This window comes from Mustela nigripes, chromosome X (assembly GCF_022355385.1).
Source record: "Mustela nigripes isolate SB6536 chromosome X, MUSNIG.SB6536, whole genome shotgun sequence".
Taxonomy (NCBI): Eukaryota; Metazoa; Chordata; class Mammalia; order Carnivora; family Mustelidae; genus Mustela; species Mustela nigripes.
In genome coordinates, this window is record NC_081575.1 from 86,524,588 (window position 1) to 86,538,655 (window position 14,068).

The window sequence follows — 14,068 nt, forward strand, 5'->3', positions numbered from 1 at the left end:
TGAGCCTGGTGGTGGGTATTATGGAGGGCATTTATTGCATGGAGCACTGGGTGTGGTGCATAAACAATGAATTCTGGAACAGTGAAAAGAAATTTTAAAAGACTCTCCCTCTCCCTCTGCCTCTCACCACCATTCTCTCTCAAATAAATAAATAATCTTTAAAAAGGTGGGAGGAATGTCCAAATAGGAATCAACCACAGATGAGTTATCTGTGATGGTAAAAGATGTTTCTTATGCTTTCAAGTTTTCTTTGTCCTGTCCAGAATATTATAGGAAAACACAGATGACTCAATTGCTTTTTCATGCCTCTCCACTTAGCTTTGCCTTTTCCTTTTGAATCCTTGATACCATCTTTGTCCTGCTTAGGCATTTTGAAGCCAACCCATTTCTTCCTGTAGCACAGCCCCTTGCCACCAGGCCTGGAGCTTTATAATGCTGTGTAATTACAAGTCATCCCATTTTACTTCCTTCCTGGTCTTCTCCTGCTCTATGTGATCTGTAATCATGACCTGTTTATATTCTCCTAGCATCTTTGCAAGGCCTTGAAGGTGTGCTAAGTCAAAGACCTTTGCAGCTTTGAGAGCATCTAGTTAATTCTGTTTATATTCATTTATATTCATTTCTGTGTGCATATTGAATTCTTCCTTCCAGAAGCCTAGCTTCTCCACCAGTTTCTGCAGCTTCTTTCTAAGGAACATTTCAATCTCCATATGAATCCAGTTCTTGTCTTTGGTATTCAGACTTAAGTTTCTCAGTCTCAGTCCTACAAGAGTTCCTCTGTGTCACATTTGTTCTGGCACTGTGAACTATTTGGTTCAGTGTTTCTCTTCAGGCAGGAGTTCTCTGTGCTGGTTTTGGCCATTATCTCTTGTATCTCGTCCTTGAGGTGAGTAATATGCTCATTCTGAATCTGTACTTCAAGTTGCCATTTTTTTTATATTAAGTAGCTGTTTTTGAAAAGATTTTTATCTGTTTTATTGTTTGTTTCTTTTGTTACCACTGTTTTTGTTTTTTCCCTTTTCCTCCAATTCTAGAGGCTGGAGAGTCCAAGATCAAGGCACCAGCTGATTTGCTGTCTGGTGAGGCTATCTTTCTGGTTCACAGTTTTCATATTGCATCCTCACATAGTGAAAGGCTGGACTCTATGTATGGTTTTTATATACCCTTAATTCTGTCATGTATCATTTTTTTTTTCAAACGGTTAAATTAAGTAATCATTTCTTCTCTTTACTGCCTCTTTCCGTAGTGGTATCTTATGGTAATGCCTACCAATAGGCCTGCTGTTCCTCCTGCCACTGCTGTGCCCACAGAATCTGTGCAGAGGTAGTAATGGCCAGCCCTCACTCCTAGTATCACTGATCCCTGCTCATATGGTGTCTTTCTGAGGTCACCCACCTCAGGGCCCTAGTTCCTGGATTATGATTGGCAAGGTATTTTCTGAACACAATGTATTTGACCTCCCATGATGAATAAAAAAAATTTAGATAATCATATTCTACATGAAAACAGAAGGAAAGTGCATCTAGGATGCATGGAAGAAGTGAGTCTCTAATTGTATGCTATTTTTCATTACCAGCAAAGGTACCTAAACTAACATGGTTGATGTCTTGTCATACCAGTGGCCTTAGACACGAATTCTTCATTCATTCTTTTATTAGTGCCTCATCATGCTGGGGCTTAGGCATGAATTTGTTGGAGCTGGACTGGAAGAATGAGTAACAACTAGAGTAACTGGTTCTTTTTTATTATTGTTATCTTTCAGAATTTCTCTTTTCCCTCAGATATTGGCCACTGTCTTTCACCAAATACCCCTTGTGATTCTTCTTCCACATGGAAAGTCTTTCCCAGGAGGCAAATAAGCCTCTCACATAAGTAGATTATTCTAACTGCCTCCTCAGGATTTTGGTCAGATCCAAGCATGTAGAAATCCTCCAAAGAAAGGAGAAGCCTGGGTCCATGTTGCCAAGATTTATGGCAGTTTTACCTGGACATTGCAGTGATCAGTTACAGTCTTTGTCACCCTTCTGGCTTATTCTTCCCAATTGTAGCAGCCCATGGGAAGGTTGCTTGTGGAAAAATAATCTTATTTCTTCTGATTTTGTCAGGTATGAGTCAGTATATGATGGTCATGGCAGGGAGACATGTATAAATATGGTATTAGTAATTGGAATTCCTGCATACATAGTGAAAGGCTCAATAAATAGACTTAAAATTTCTCCTGACATTTAAAATATTGTGTTGTCTAAAATAAGGATTTCAGCAACTTCACTTTTATAGTCTTATGAAAGATGCGGTTTTGCCTTCAGTGAAGTTTATGCCACAAGCCAATCAGATTTCAAATTAGAGAAGGCAACAACAGGTGTGGGTGAGGATGTGGAGAAAGGGGATCTCTCTTACACTGTTGGTGGGAATGCAAACTGGTGCAGTCACTCTGGAAAATAGTGTGGAGGTCCCTCCAAAAGTTAAAAACAGAACTACCCTAGGATCCAGGAGTTGCACTATTAGATATTTAACCAAATGATACAAAAATACTGTTTGGAAGGGATATATGTACCCTGGTATTTATAGCAGTATTATCAATAATAGCCAACCTATGGAAAGAGCCCAAATATGCCAATAGATGACTGAGTAACTCAGCCATCAAAAAAGAATGAAATCTTGCCATTTGCAATGACACGAATGGAGCTAGAGAGTGTGACGCTAAGGGAAATCAGCAGTCAGAGAAAGATAAATACCATATGATTTCACTCATATGTGGAATTTAAGAAAGAAAACAAATGAACATGGGGGTAGAAAAGAGAGAGGCAAAGCAAGAAACAGACCCTTAACTATAGAAAACAAACTGAGGGTTATTAAAAGGGAGGTGGGTGGTGGAGGGTGGCCTGGGGGGAGATGGGCTAAATAGATGATGGAAATGATGGAGGGCATTGCGATGAATACTGGGTATTGTATGTAATTGATGAGCCACTAAATTCTATACTTGATACTAATGTTCCACTGTATGCTAATAACTGGAATTTAAATAAAAATTTGGAGAAAGGAAAAAAAGAGAGAGAAGTCAAAAGAATGAGTCTGTATTAGATCCATCTTGTGAGGTTAGTGGGGACCAAGGACACTCATGTCTAAGCTGACATATTGTGGCCCCGGAATCTGGGTTAGGCTTGGGGGCTGTAATTCAAAAGGCTTAATAAGTAGGCCTTATAAGCTTGTGGACAAGCTGAACCAAAAGCTATACTTTCTATCCTAATGAGATCAGTTTAAATGAGATCGTCAAGTATACTAATGATCCCTTTCTTTGAACTTTGCTTTTTTAGTTCTGTTGAGGCATAATTGATACATAAAACACACATATTTATGGATACTTTTTGGTGAGTTTGGACATACACATACACCTGTGATACCATCACCACAATCAAGATTCTACACATTTCTGTCACCTCCATTTTTGTTTTGTTTTGTTTTGTGTGTGTGTGTGTTTGTGTGTGTGTATGCGTTTTCCTTTGCAATTTCTAAGCACTGTTCTTCCAGTCTGGTGTGTTTTTGTTTTCAACAGCACACACCTGGTGTTGTCTTTAGAGGCCTACTCCTGGGCTGCTGGATCTGCTTTTTTCCAACAGCAGAAAGTTGGAATTACCAGGGAGATCACATGCCCTTTGCCCACTGCCAACCCATTTGTGTCTGTTCGGGCTGCTATAACAAAATAACAAAACACCACAGACTGGGTGGTTGATAAACAACAGAAATGTTGCTCTGGAGCCTGGAAGTCTGAGACCAGGTTGTTAGCATGATCAAGTGATGGCCCTCTTCTGGGTCATAGACTTCTTGTGCATTTCCTTGGAGGAAGGGGCCAGGGAGCTCTGTGGGGTCTCTTTTATCAGGGCGATAATCCCATTCATGGTGGCTCTACCCTCATAACCTAATCACCATTCAAAGACACCCCCCCCCCCCCCCACTTCCTGATACCACCATCTTGAAGATTAGGTTTTCAACATACGAATGTTTGGGGGAAACAAACATTCAGATCAGAGCACTGGGCAACCTTTACCCAATGACTGATGGGTGCAGGAGTAAGAAAGCCCAGCTGTTGCTTTAGAAATAGCAAAATGTCTGAGGTGTAACTTCCTCAGGATCAGATGGAGGTCAAGACCTGGCCTGAGATGTATGTTTGCTTGCTTTTTTCCCCTCCCTGTTTCTTCCCCTTTGGCCAGGCTCCCCTCAAAACCTATCCATCATGAAACACTTCTATCAGAATCTTTACTGTAGGATGTGCTTTTGGGTAACTGATGGTGACAGTCCACAGTTAGCCAATGTATTAGAAAGCCACTACTTCTACTCAAGAAGAAACTTCAAGGAGCCGGGTTCCTTTCTTTGAAATTCCTCTGCCCTAAATAGAAAATAAATGGCATTCAAAAAGAAAAGTTGGATGGATGTTGAAATAAACAAATTAAATTTCATTTCATTGCACATATGTTTAGAGTTAACTGAAAAATCACATTTCATAACTTGATTAGTAGAGGAAGTAGAAGAGAAATGACACTCGGTGCCTGTCCATTAATAAATACGTGTGTACTAGTAACTGCTTGAAAACAGTCAGCTTTGAATCAGGTTCAAATTGGCTGCTGCTGAGATGGTGGGAATGAAATTCAATGTCTGAGCCAGTTTTCAAAATGTTCTGCTTTCAGTTTGAATCATAAGGAAAAAAAAAAAAGCCTTTCCCTAACTTTATTTCTTTTCTCTTCCCTTTTAGAGTTGGCTTAAAAATCCAGAATACTGCACTGCTAAATAAATTTGTAGATTTACTGGTACCATTTCTGTTTATTATGTTTCAAATTCGATGAAACAACATTTGACATAAATTGACTTCATGTTTCAATGCACAGCAGGATTTGTTTTTGGTTCTGAATTAATGTTATTCCGTAGCATGCATTGTTGCCATCGAGAAGCCAAATCAGAGAATCAGAATGGCAACACTAATCAACTTGGAGGCTTTTTCAAATTTCATGTTTTGGAATCCCTGTGAATTTGGAACATCTTCTGAATTTGAAAAAGTAACCAAACTCTTTCATCAGTTTTTGTTGGATACTTAAGACTATACAAAGGACCGGAGGATTCCATGCTTAGAAATCTCTCTCCAGTGGCTATTTTAGGGATGTTTCTCTATCCATGGGCACCAGGGTGCTCCCCTTTGCTGTGGGAACTGTTTCCTCTTAATCGCAGCATTAAGATTTATACAGTGTTACTCTACCACCTGCACAGAGTTGAAGGACCTTTGTTTTCCAGTCAGAATCTGTACTTGGAATAGGAGCTAAGACAATCTGGTGTCCATCTCTGCTGATCTCTTAGAAGAGAGGTAACACTCGGGACTAGAGTTACTATTGATTAGTGTATTAGTTTCCTAGGGCCTCCATTGCAAACTATCCCACACTGAGTAGCTTGAAACACCATAAATTTATTTCACATTCCAGAGCCAGAAGTCTGAAATCAAGGCCATCTTCTCTTTTGTGGCTCTAGGGGACAATTCTTCTTTGCCTCTTCTAGCTTCTTGTGTTTGCTGCAATGCTTAGCATATTTTGGCTGGAAAGTATCTCACTCAAGTCACATGGCCATCTTCTCCCTGTGTCTCCCCTCTGCATGTCCGTCTGTGTCCAGATATCCCTCTTTTCCATGGATACTGGTCGTATTGGATTAGGGTCCACCCTAATGATGTCATCTTAACTAATTACATCTGCGGTGATCTTATTTCCAACATATCTTTTTTGGGGGAACACCATTTAATGTGTAATAGTTAGGTCTCCCTGAAGGAGACTCTGCGATGAAATATATCTGCAAATAAATCATTAAGTAAGTGTTCACAGGAAAAATCAGTCACGGACTAAGGGAAACAGGGTAGGAAAAGGGAAAAGCAAAAGTCCCACAGAGGGTAGGGGAGCTAAGTCTTATTCCATGTAAAACCTGTAAATATAAAGTATATCTTGGAGTTTTCCTGATTAGAGGCAAGGAAGCAGAGCATTCACATGCCTTCAGACATTATCATTGTCTGAGGGCTACCCTAGGGACACCTGGGTTACTCATTCAGTTAAGCATCTTCCCTCAGCTCAGGTCATGATCTCAGGGTCCTAGATCGAGCCCCACATTGGGCTCCCTGCTCAGAGGAGTCTGCTTCTTCCTCTCCTTCTGCCTCTCCCCTCTGCTTGTATTATGTCTCTCTCTGTCAAATAAATGAAATAAAATCTTAAAATATATATGTGAATAAGAGCTACCCTAGAGGTGGAGGAATGTAAATTCCAAGCACTTCCATTTCTGCTACATGACTGCAAATGACTCCAGGACCACCTCAGTTGCCCCCTAAATGGATTACAGGTGCTAACTGTTGGAGGGAAAAGTATACCAGAGCCAAGGGATCCACAAAAAGGACAAAAACGGTAGGATGGTGGTCTGGGTAGAACACTGACGTTGGCTACAGGGGCATGGCCACTCCCAGCATATTACCTGAGCAAAAGACCAGTCTTCAGGGACAGAAAAAGGAAGCCAGCCCAAGAAAGAGGGCCCAGAGACAGAGCTCTTTCTGGATACTTTATGTCTCTCCTTCAAGCTATAATCTCTTTCTGAGGCTCTGCTATATTTTCTCCAAGTAATTTCACAGTATTCTCCTGTTTTGTAGTAAATACCCAGTTTTATAAGATTGATTATAAGATTTTTTATAAGATTAGGTGCACCTGGGTGGAGCAGTCAGTTGAGCTTCCAACTCTTGGTTTTGGCTCAGGTCATGATTTCAGGGTTCTGGAATTGGGCCCCTCATTGGGGTCTATGCTCAGCATGGAGTCTGCTTTAGATTCTCTTTCCCTCTGTGCCCGGCCCTTCCACTTGTGTGCGTTCTTTCTCACTTTCTCTCACAAATAAATGAATAAATCTTTTAAAAAGATTTCTTATAAGATTAATTACCCAAATTTCCCAAATTCAGCTTATCATTCCTCCCTGGAATTTTTTCCCTTTCTCTGGATGACACCACTGTTCATTTGTTCAGTTACACAAGTTAACCGCTGTGAGTTATCATTACTGCCCAGATCCTGTCAGATCCCAGGTCCCATGGAATCATCTCTACAACATGTCTGAGACCTATATCCTCTCCATTTTCACTACTGTCCCTCTGTTTCAAAACCTCTTCAGTTATATATACATGTATATCTATATATTTGTTACGATTCCAGCAGTTTTCAACCAGTTTCTCTTCCTCCCATCTGTCCTATTTTATTCTGCACAGTACTACTGTTTATCTTTACGCACGCACACACCTGTTCATTTCTCAACTATTTACTGAGCACCCATATTTCAAGAAAAAGTGGAAAATACAAATATGAATGTGATGTTGATAACAGCAACATATATTATTGTGCCTGGCACTGTTTTAAGTGCTTTACATGTCTTAGCTCATTAAATTCTCATTAAAAAATATGAACAAGGTACAATTTGTACCCTTTAGAAGTTAAAATGAAACAAAAAAAAACCCAGATGTGGAAAAGAGAAGTGATTTATTCAGCCTGCAACTACCCTTGTAAGGGGTTTGGTGTGAGAGTTAAGTGCTAGAGAAAAAGATTCGAGTGAATGTTTTCTCCTTTCTTCCGAAGAGAACACAGCCAACACCATTTTAGGTACATAGGAGAGAAATTCATGTGTTGCATCCAGTGACTGTTTCAGGGAATTAGGGCCTAATTCTCCAGTGGAACCCCATTGAAAATAGAAATCCTATTGCGATAATCATTTTGCAATATACATGAATATCCATTGTTATGCTGTACACTGGAAACTAATATAATGTTGTGTTCCATTATACCTCAACTGAAAAGAAAATGGGAGAGAAGTGAGATTATAGGGTTGGCAAATGTTGGATCCAGTATTGGATCTCAGTCTTTGGACTCTAGTTGCCCATGTTCTCAGCCACTATGGATTGCTAACACATGCTGTCATGGACAGTTTTCCTTGTCACAGCTGTCTAGTATTCATCCTCTTCCTATTGTTGGTATAAGGGGAAGAGAACTAATTTTTCTCCTATACTGGGTTCTTGGCTGAAACTCTGTCCCCAGCTAATAAAAGATTCATGGGAGGAAAACAAACGTAAGTTTAATAACACATATACTTCTGTATACATGGAAAAGTCCCAGGAACTGCATAACTCCCTGAAATGGCTCAAGCTACCACCTTCTATACTATCTCCAGCTAAAGAGAAAGAAAACGTGTGTGTGTGTGTGTGTGTGTGTGTGTGTGTGTGTGTATTGGGGGCCAGTTGTGGAAGGTTATCAAGCAAAGCACACTAAACGAGGGTAAGATTGTTATGCAGACTTTTCCATTGATAAGAGTTTCTAGAGCTTTAGAGTCCTTTCCCTCCTCTTGATACAGAGAAAAAGACATCCTTACAAAGGGAGTTCACTTTACAAACGGATACCTTCTAGTCAGTTTTCAAAGCTTCTCCTGTGTCTGTTGTTTCTTAAAAATAATAGTTCAAGATAATCTTAATGCCAAAAAGGCATATTTTGGATTGTTATATTCTACTTCCCCTTCCTTGAGAATCCCATTTTCCGTGCAGAGCTTTGCCTCCCATCAGGGAACATGAAATTGCCCAAGGGAGCCAGGCATAAACCCATAACCCATTCCATGATGAGGTTGTGCACCCACACCCACGACTTTAAGACTAGAGAGAGTAACTCAGCAACACAAGGTAAATTTAGGGTATCCTCCCCATTACTGAGACCATGTTAATAGGTGTTTAGCATCAGTGGTATCCACTGATTCAAAACACAGATTTACCTCACCTTAGGGGTTTTCCTCACCTTAAGATTTGTTAAAGAAAAAGTTATTCACAACACTTGTAAAAGAATGAGAAGGCAGACTTTACTGAGAACCTCCACAATTGGTGTATGAACCACTACAATGGTATTTTGCAGTGGGGGAGACAGATAGGACTCAATTCCAAATACATGAATGAAAAATGGAATTTTTAGCCAAGGAGGAGTGTGAGGGACATTTTGATGGAAAAATTAGTGAAAAGAAACATCAGAGTGAAGGGTTGCTAGATTCTCTGGCTAAAGTGACCTAATAGAATTTTTCGAAGGCAGGCTGTCACTAGGGGGAAGTGTACATCACCTAGGGGATGGATGGTGGAGGATGAATAATGTGGTCAGAACTTGAAAGTGGTTAGGTATCAATGGCTGGTGATTCAGGCTAAACTGGCTTAGCAGGGTTCTTGTTAGAAGTGGACAATACAAAGATGAACATGGAGGCCCAAAAATCAGGACCTAGTTGAAAAGACAAATCAGAGGAGCCTGATTAGAGATTGGGCTAAGACATAATCTTTGTCAAATATGTGTGTGTAATCTTTATGTATATATATAACCATTAACAGAGTTCGTGTACATATTATAAAATAGGAAGTGAACCACTGTTTATAGTTTACCATTATTATTATTACACAGTGACTTTTTAAAGATAGGGCTGATTTCTGAACATGTGCCTCATGGAGTTGTAAGGATTAAAATTTTACCTCTATATAGATGTATACAGAGATTCATTGGAGATATAGTGAACCAGCATCTCCAGTAGTAGGCATAAATCCATGCCTAATATATATAAAATTATATATATATAATGTATACTGTGCACCCTAAAGATACAGACCTATTAACAGGGATTATATGCTCTCTCTCGCTCTCTCTTTCTTTTTTTTTTTTTGGATGGATATAGCAGTGGTCTTCAAACTTTTTTGATTAACACCCTAAATGTGTTGTTTAAAATCTCTTTTGCTTTCTTTTTGGATTTTATTCATTTTTATTTTTATTTTTTAAAAAACTTTATTTATTTAAATAAGTAATCTGTATACCCAACCCAGGGCTCAAACTCACTACCCTGAGATCAGGAGTTGCATGCTCTTCTTTTTTTTTTTTTAATTTTATTTATTTATATGACAGAGAGATCACAAGTAGGCAGAGGCAGACAAAAAGAGAGGGGGAAGCAGGCTCCCTGCTGAGCAGAGAGCCCGGTGCGGGGCTCAATCCCAGGACCCTGAGATCATGACCTGAGTTGAAGGCAGCAGCTTAACCCACTGAGCCACCCAGGCGCCCCTTGGCATGCTCTTCTGACTGAGCCAGCCAGGGTCCCCTTTTCTTGGATTTTAAATGCTTCATTATGTTTAAACATTTCATATCTTTGGAATTTATTTTGGCTAATGGAGTGAGGGAGAATTCCCTCTATTGCTTCTCCCAATTTATTTTACTTACTTTTTTTTTTTTTTAAGATTTTGCTTATTTAGTTAACAGAGAGAGAGCGAGCACAAGTAGGGGGAACATGCAAAGGGAGAGGGAGAAGCAGGCTCCCCGCCAAGCACGGAGCCTGATGCAGGGCTCGATTCCAGAACCCTGGGATCATGACCTGAGCTGAAGGCAGGCCTTCAGGCCACCCAGGCACTGCCCCCTGCCCCAGACCAATTTATTTTCCAATGACCCACCAACACCATGTGCTGTGAATAATCCGCCTGGAGCCCAAATAAAACTATCTTCAAAATGTGCTGCAGGACATTTGTTATAGACTGTTGGCTGAAGAATTGTGTGTGAAGGACACCTGAGGCTTCAGCCTGCTTGGTTTTAAATCCAGAATGTCAGAACAGGTTCATGTGGATTGTGAGGCTCCGGCTGACAAGATCGGCTGGGTGGTCTTGCAGTAAAGCCCCCTGTTGAGTGATGACTTGGCATTTGGTCTTCTCTGGGTAAGAATGAGCTACAGGTTGGTTGCCTCCTGAAGGAGGGTAAAATATAACATCCTAAAATATGACTCTTTGGCATATTGATTTTTTGAAGCTCATTTTTAAGAAACCGCAAACACAGGTGCAATTCTGAAAAGTGAGAAATTACCCTTTTGTAAAAAACATTTGTACGTGTATGAGAAATCTCTATTTGTAAGAGTATCTTCCTTGCTGAACTAGCAAGAGAAGGGTGGCTAAATCTCTAGGAACTCTTAGCAATGGGGAAGGCAAAGACCTAAATCCCCATGATGATGGTACCCTTGTTTACTGTGCCTGGTAACCTCTCATAAGGGACACCCTCCCCTCCCCCAACATCTTTTGTCTTTTGCTGAAGATGGTATTTAGGGCCACTTCAGAGAGATACTCCATTTTCCTGGGTCTCTCCCATGCATACAGGAGGCATACATGTTATTAAACATCTGTTTATTTTTTCTCTTGTATGTCTGTCTTTTATCAATTATTAGACCAGCCAAAGAACCTTGAAGGGAAGAAGGAAAAAAACTTCCCACTGCTACATTTTCTACCCCCCACCCCCACCTTGCTGCCACACTAACTGCCTGTTTCTGGAAGATGCTTTGATCAGGGCTGCCTTCCCTGCCACTTTATGTCAGAGAGTAGCTCTAAGGAGTCTCCTCCCTGTTTGAGGATTTCTTTTTCCTTTAGTGCCTGAGGTTCTTGGTCACACCACTTTGAAGAATGAAGAGAGGTAGACCACTCTTCATCTGGTCTAATGAGTGGTGGGCAGCAAAGCAAAGTTTATTGAGTGATAGTAGCAAGCTCCCGAAGGGGGGGGGGGCCCAAGAGGGTTGCCATTTTGACATTTAAATCTAGGGGTTTTATGACATTGTTGATGGGCTGTTTTAATCTGATTAACCCTCCTTGCACCTGTCACCCAATTAGGTTTTTGCCCATGCGCTCATCTACCTATCAGGCAGTTGCTTACATGGGAAAGGGTGGAGGGCTTCTTCCAGGGTGGTGTACAATTACAGGTTGGGGGTCTTCCTCCTTTTAAGGGTAGTTTCCTCTTAGGAGGGGGGCCCCTTGCCCATGCCTTCCTTTCTTCAACCTGTCCTCTGTTATCCCTTACCTCAGACCAGCCCTGCACTAGAACTTGCTTTGTTAAGCAGGGGATTCTTGTGCTACTTATTTTTTGAAAAGCTTTATGCTCTACTCAAATTCCAGAGTTCACACTCAAATTCTGATAATTAGTAGCTGTGTGATAATTAGGGGCCAAGGCCAAGCTGCCCCAAGAAGGTCCACTTTGGCATGAACATTATTTTGAGTTAAAAAGCAATCACAACCCAGCTGATCCAGGAAAAGCTCTATAGAAGCAAAGGGCAGGCTGCCTCAAAATGTGCCACTTTGGCATATTGATTATTTTAAATAAAAGTTACTTAAGAGACAGCCTGTGTAGCAAGGACACTTAGAGCCTCCTCTGTCCCTCTGAACACAAGAAATAAACCTCTCATGTGAAAGGTACCCTCCTTGTACCAGAATGTAAAGAAAAATCTTTCACCAAAAATAGAAAACTTAAAGCCCAGAAAGCTGTATATACAACACTTGTAATATTTTACTAATTTACTACCCTAGTCCAAATTCTGTTTAGAACTCATCATTCACTGGAGCTCCCAAAGTTCAGTTTTTTTGTCCTGCCAGTTCCTTGCAGACTGATTGTCTCTTTGTCTAAAAATTTAAAAAATGCCTGCCTTGGTCATTTCTTTGGTCTCCATTCTATGATTGGGCCTCCATGCACATTTAATAAAACTTTGGTTTTTTTTAACTCCTGTTAATCTGTTTTATGTCAATTGAATTCTTAGACCAGCTGAAAGACCTTGAGAGTAGAGAAGAATTGTTTCTTCCCTTCAGCTCTTTACCTGCCCCCCCCACCCCCAATTGTGTGAAAGAATTTAGGTAGAGGGCCTGTCCCAGGAAGAAAGCTGTCACCAGAGATAACTACATTACAATTGAAATTATGCAGGATGGACTGGGAGGAACCTAGCAAGGCCTGTTTGATCAAAGTCCTCTCTGTGTCCCATTTTTTGAGCAGGTATTTGTTTACCAAACGTGGACTCTTTTTCGTTCTTCTTCAGAATTGTACTTCTTTCCTTTGAAGTGCCAGCCCCCATCTCCTTCTTACTTCAGGATGACTTACAGACCTCATTTTGCCTGTCTATGGAGTTTCCATGTCTGTGTGGATTCCCCATATTTGATTTGGTTTTCTCATGTTAATCTGTCCCATATCAATTTGATTCTTAGTCTGTCTAGAAGGACCTTGAAAGGGACAAATTCTTGCTCCCCAGCAGTGATCTTTAGTGAGTCGCTTACTTTCTCTGTGCCTCTGTTTCATTGTTTTTTAATGGGGATAATAAAAGTACCTACCTCACGGGGCTGTTAGGATTAAATTAGTTAATATTTAGAACATATCCTAGCATACAGTACATCCTTTGTAGTTATTACAATTAGTCCCCAGTATCTGCAATATTTTAAGTCTGTCGTGGCATTTTCTTCTTTAGGTTGGAGTTACATTGCATTTAGCTGATAGTCATTTAGGTTATAGTTGGTTATTATGGCTCTTTCTTGATATTGTTTGAAATGCAATTTCCTTCCATTTTATACTTTCTTTGGGTGACGGTGGGGGTTGATTTCGTATGGGAAGAAGTATCTTTTCACAGTTTTTTAATTTAAGATAAAGAGATCATTCTATACAGATGTAATGTATCCCTGATCATTTCTGTCTTTAAAATAAGAAGATACATATTCTCTTTCTCTGTGCTTCAATTGTATTTGATATTTACTTGGATATTGTAAAGAACACATCTATTCAGAAAGAATTCAGAAACTTTGAAATGTTTTGTTGTTGTTTTCACTTGTGTTTTGTTATCTTAAAAATCCCTAACCGTTTATCTGATAGAAATGCTACTCCATTTGATGCATGGAGGGTGTGATACAATTGCCTTTAAATAATAACTGGAAAAGAACAGGTACAATTCAATTTGGATAAATTTCAAAATCCCTTTCTCCAGCAATTACACAAAGTTACAGAAATCTATAAGCAACAGACATTTATTTTTATTTTCTTAATTTTATTTTGTGTAAATACAGCTGTTGTTCTCTCTGTGAACTTGCCTTTAAATTTTATTGTGTTTCTCCATTGCCTCTCTAAAGTAGGGTTGCATTTCTCCACTTGTGCCTAATGGAGGTGTTGTGTGGACCAAATCAGATAATGTATGTAAAGTAGTGAGAACCCCAAAGGTGCCTGGCATGCTGTAAGCTCTCAAT

The 14,068-nt window shown here is 40.1% G+C and overlaps 1 pseudogene; it reads right to left on the minus strand.

Annotated features, from left to right (window-relative positions):
- Nucleotides 1-205: 205 nt before the first annotated feature.
- Nucleotides 206-959, minus strand: LOC132007154 (dynein regulatory complex protein 9-like; annotated as a pseudogene).
- Nucleotides 960-14,068: the final 13,109 nt, after the last annotated feature.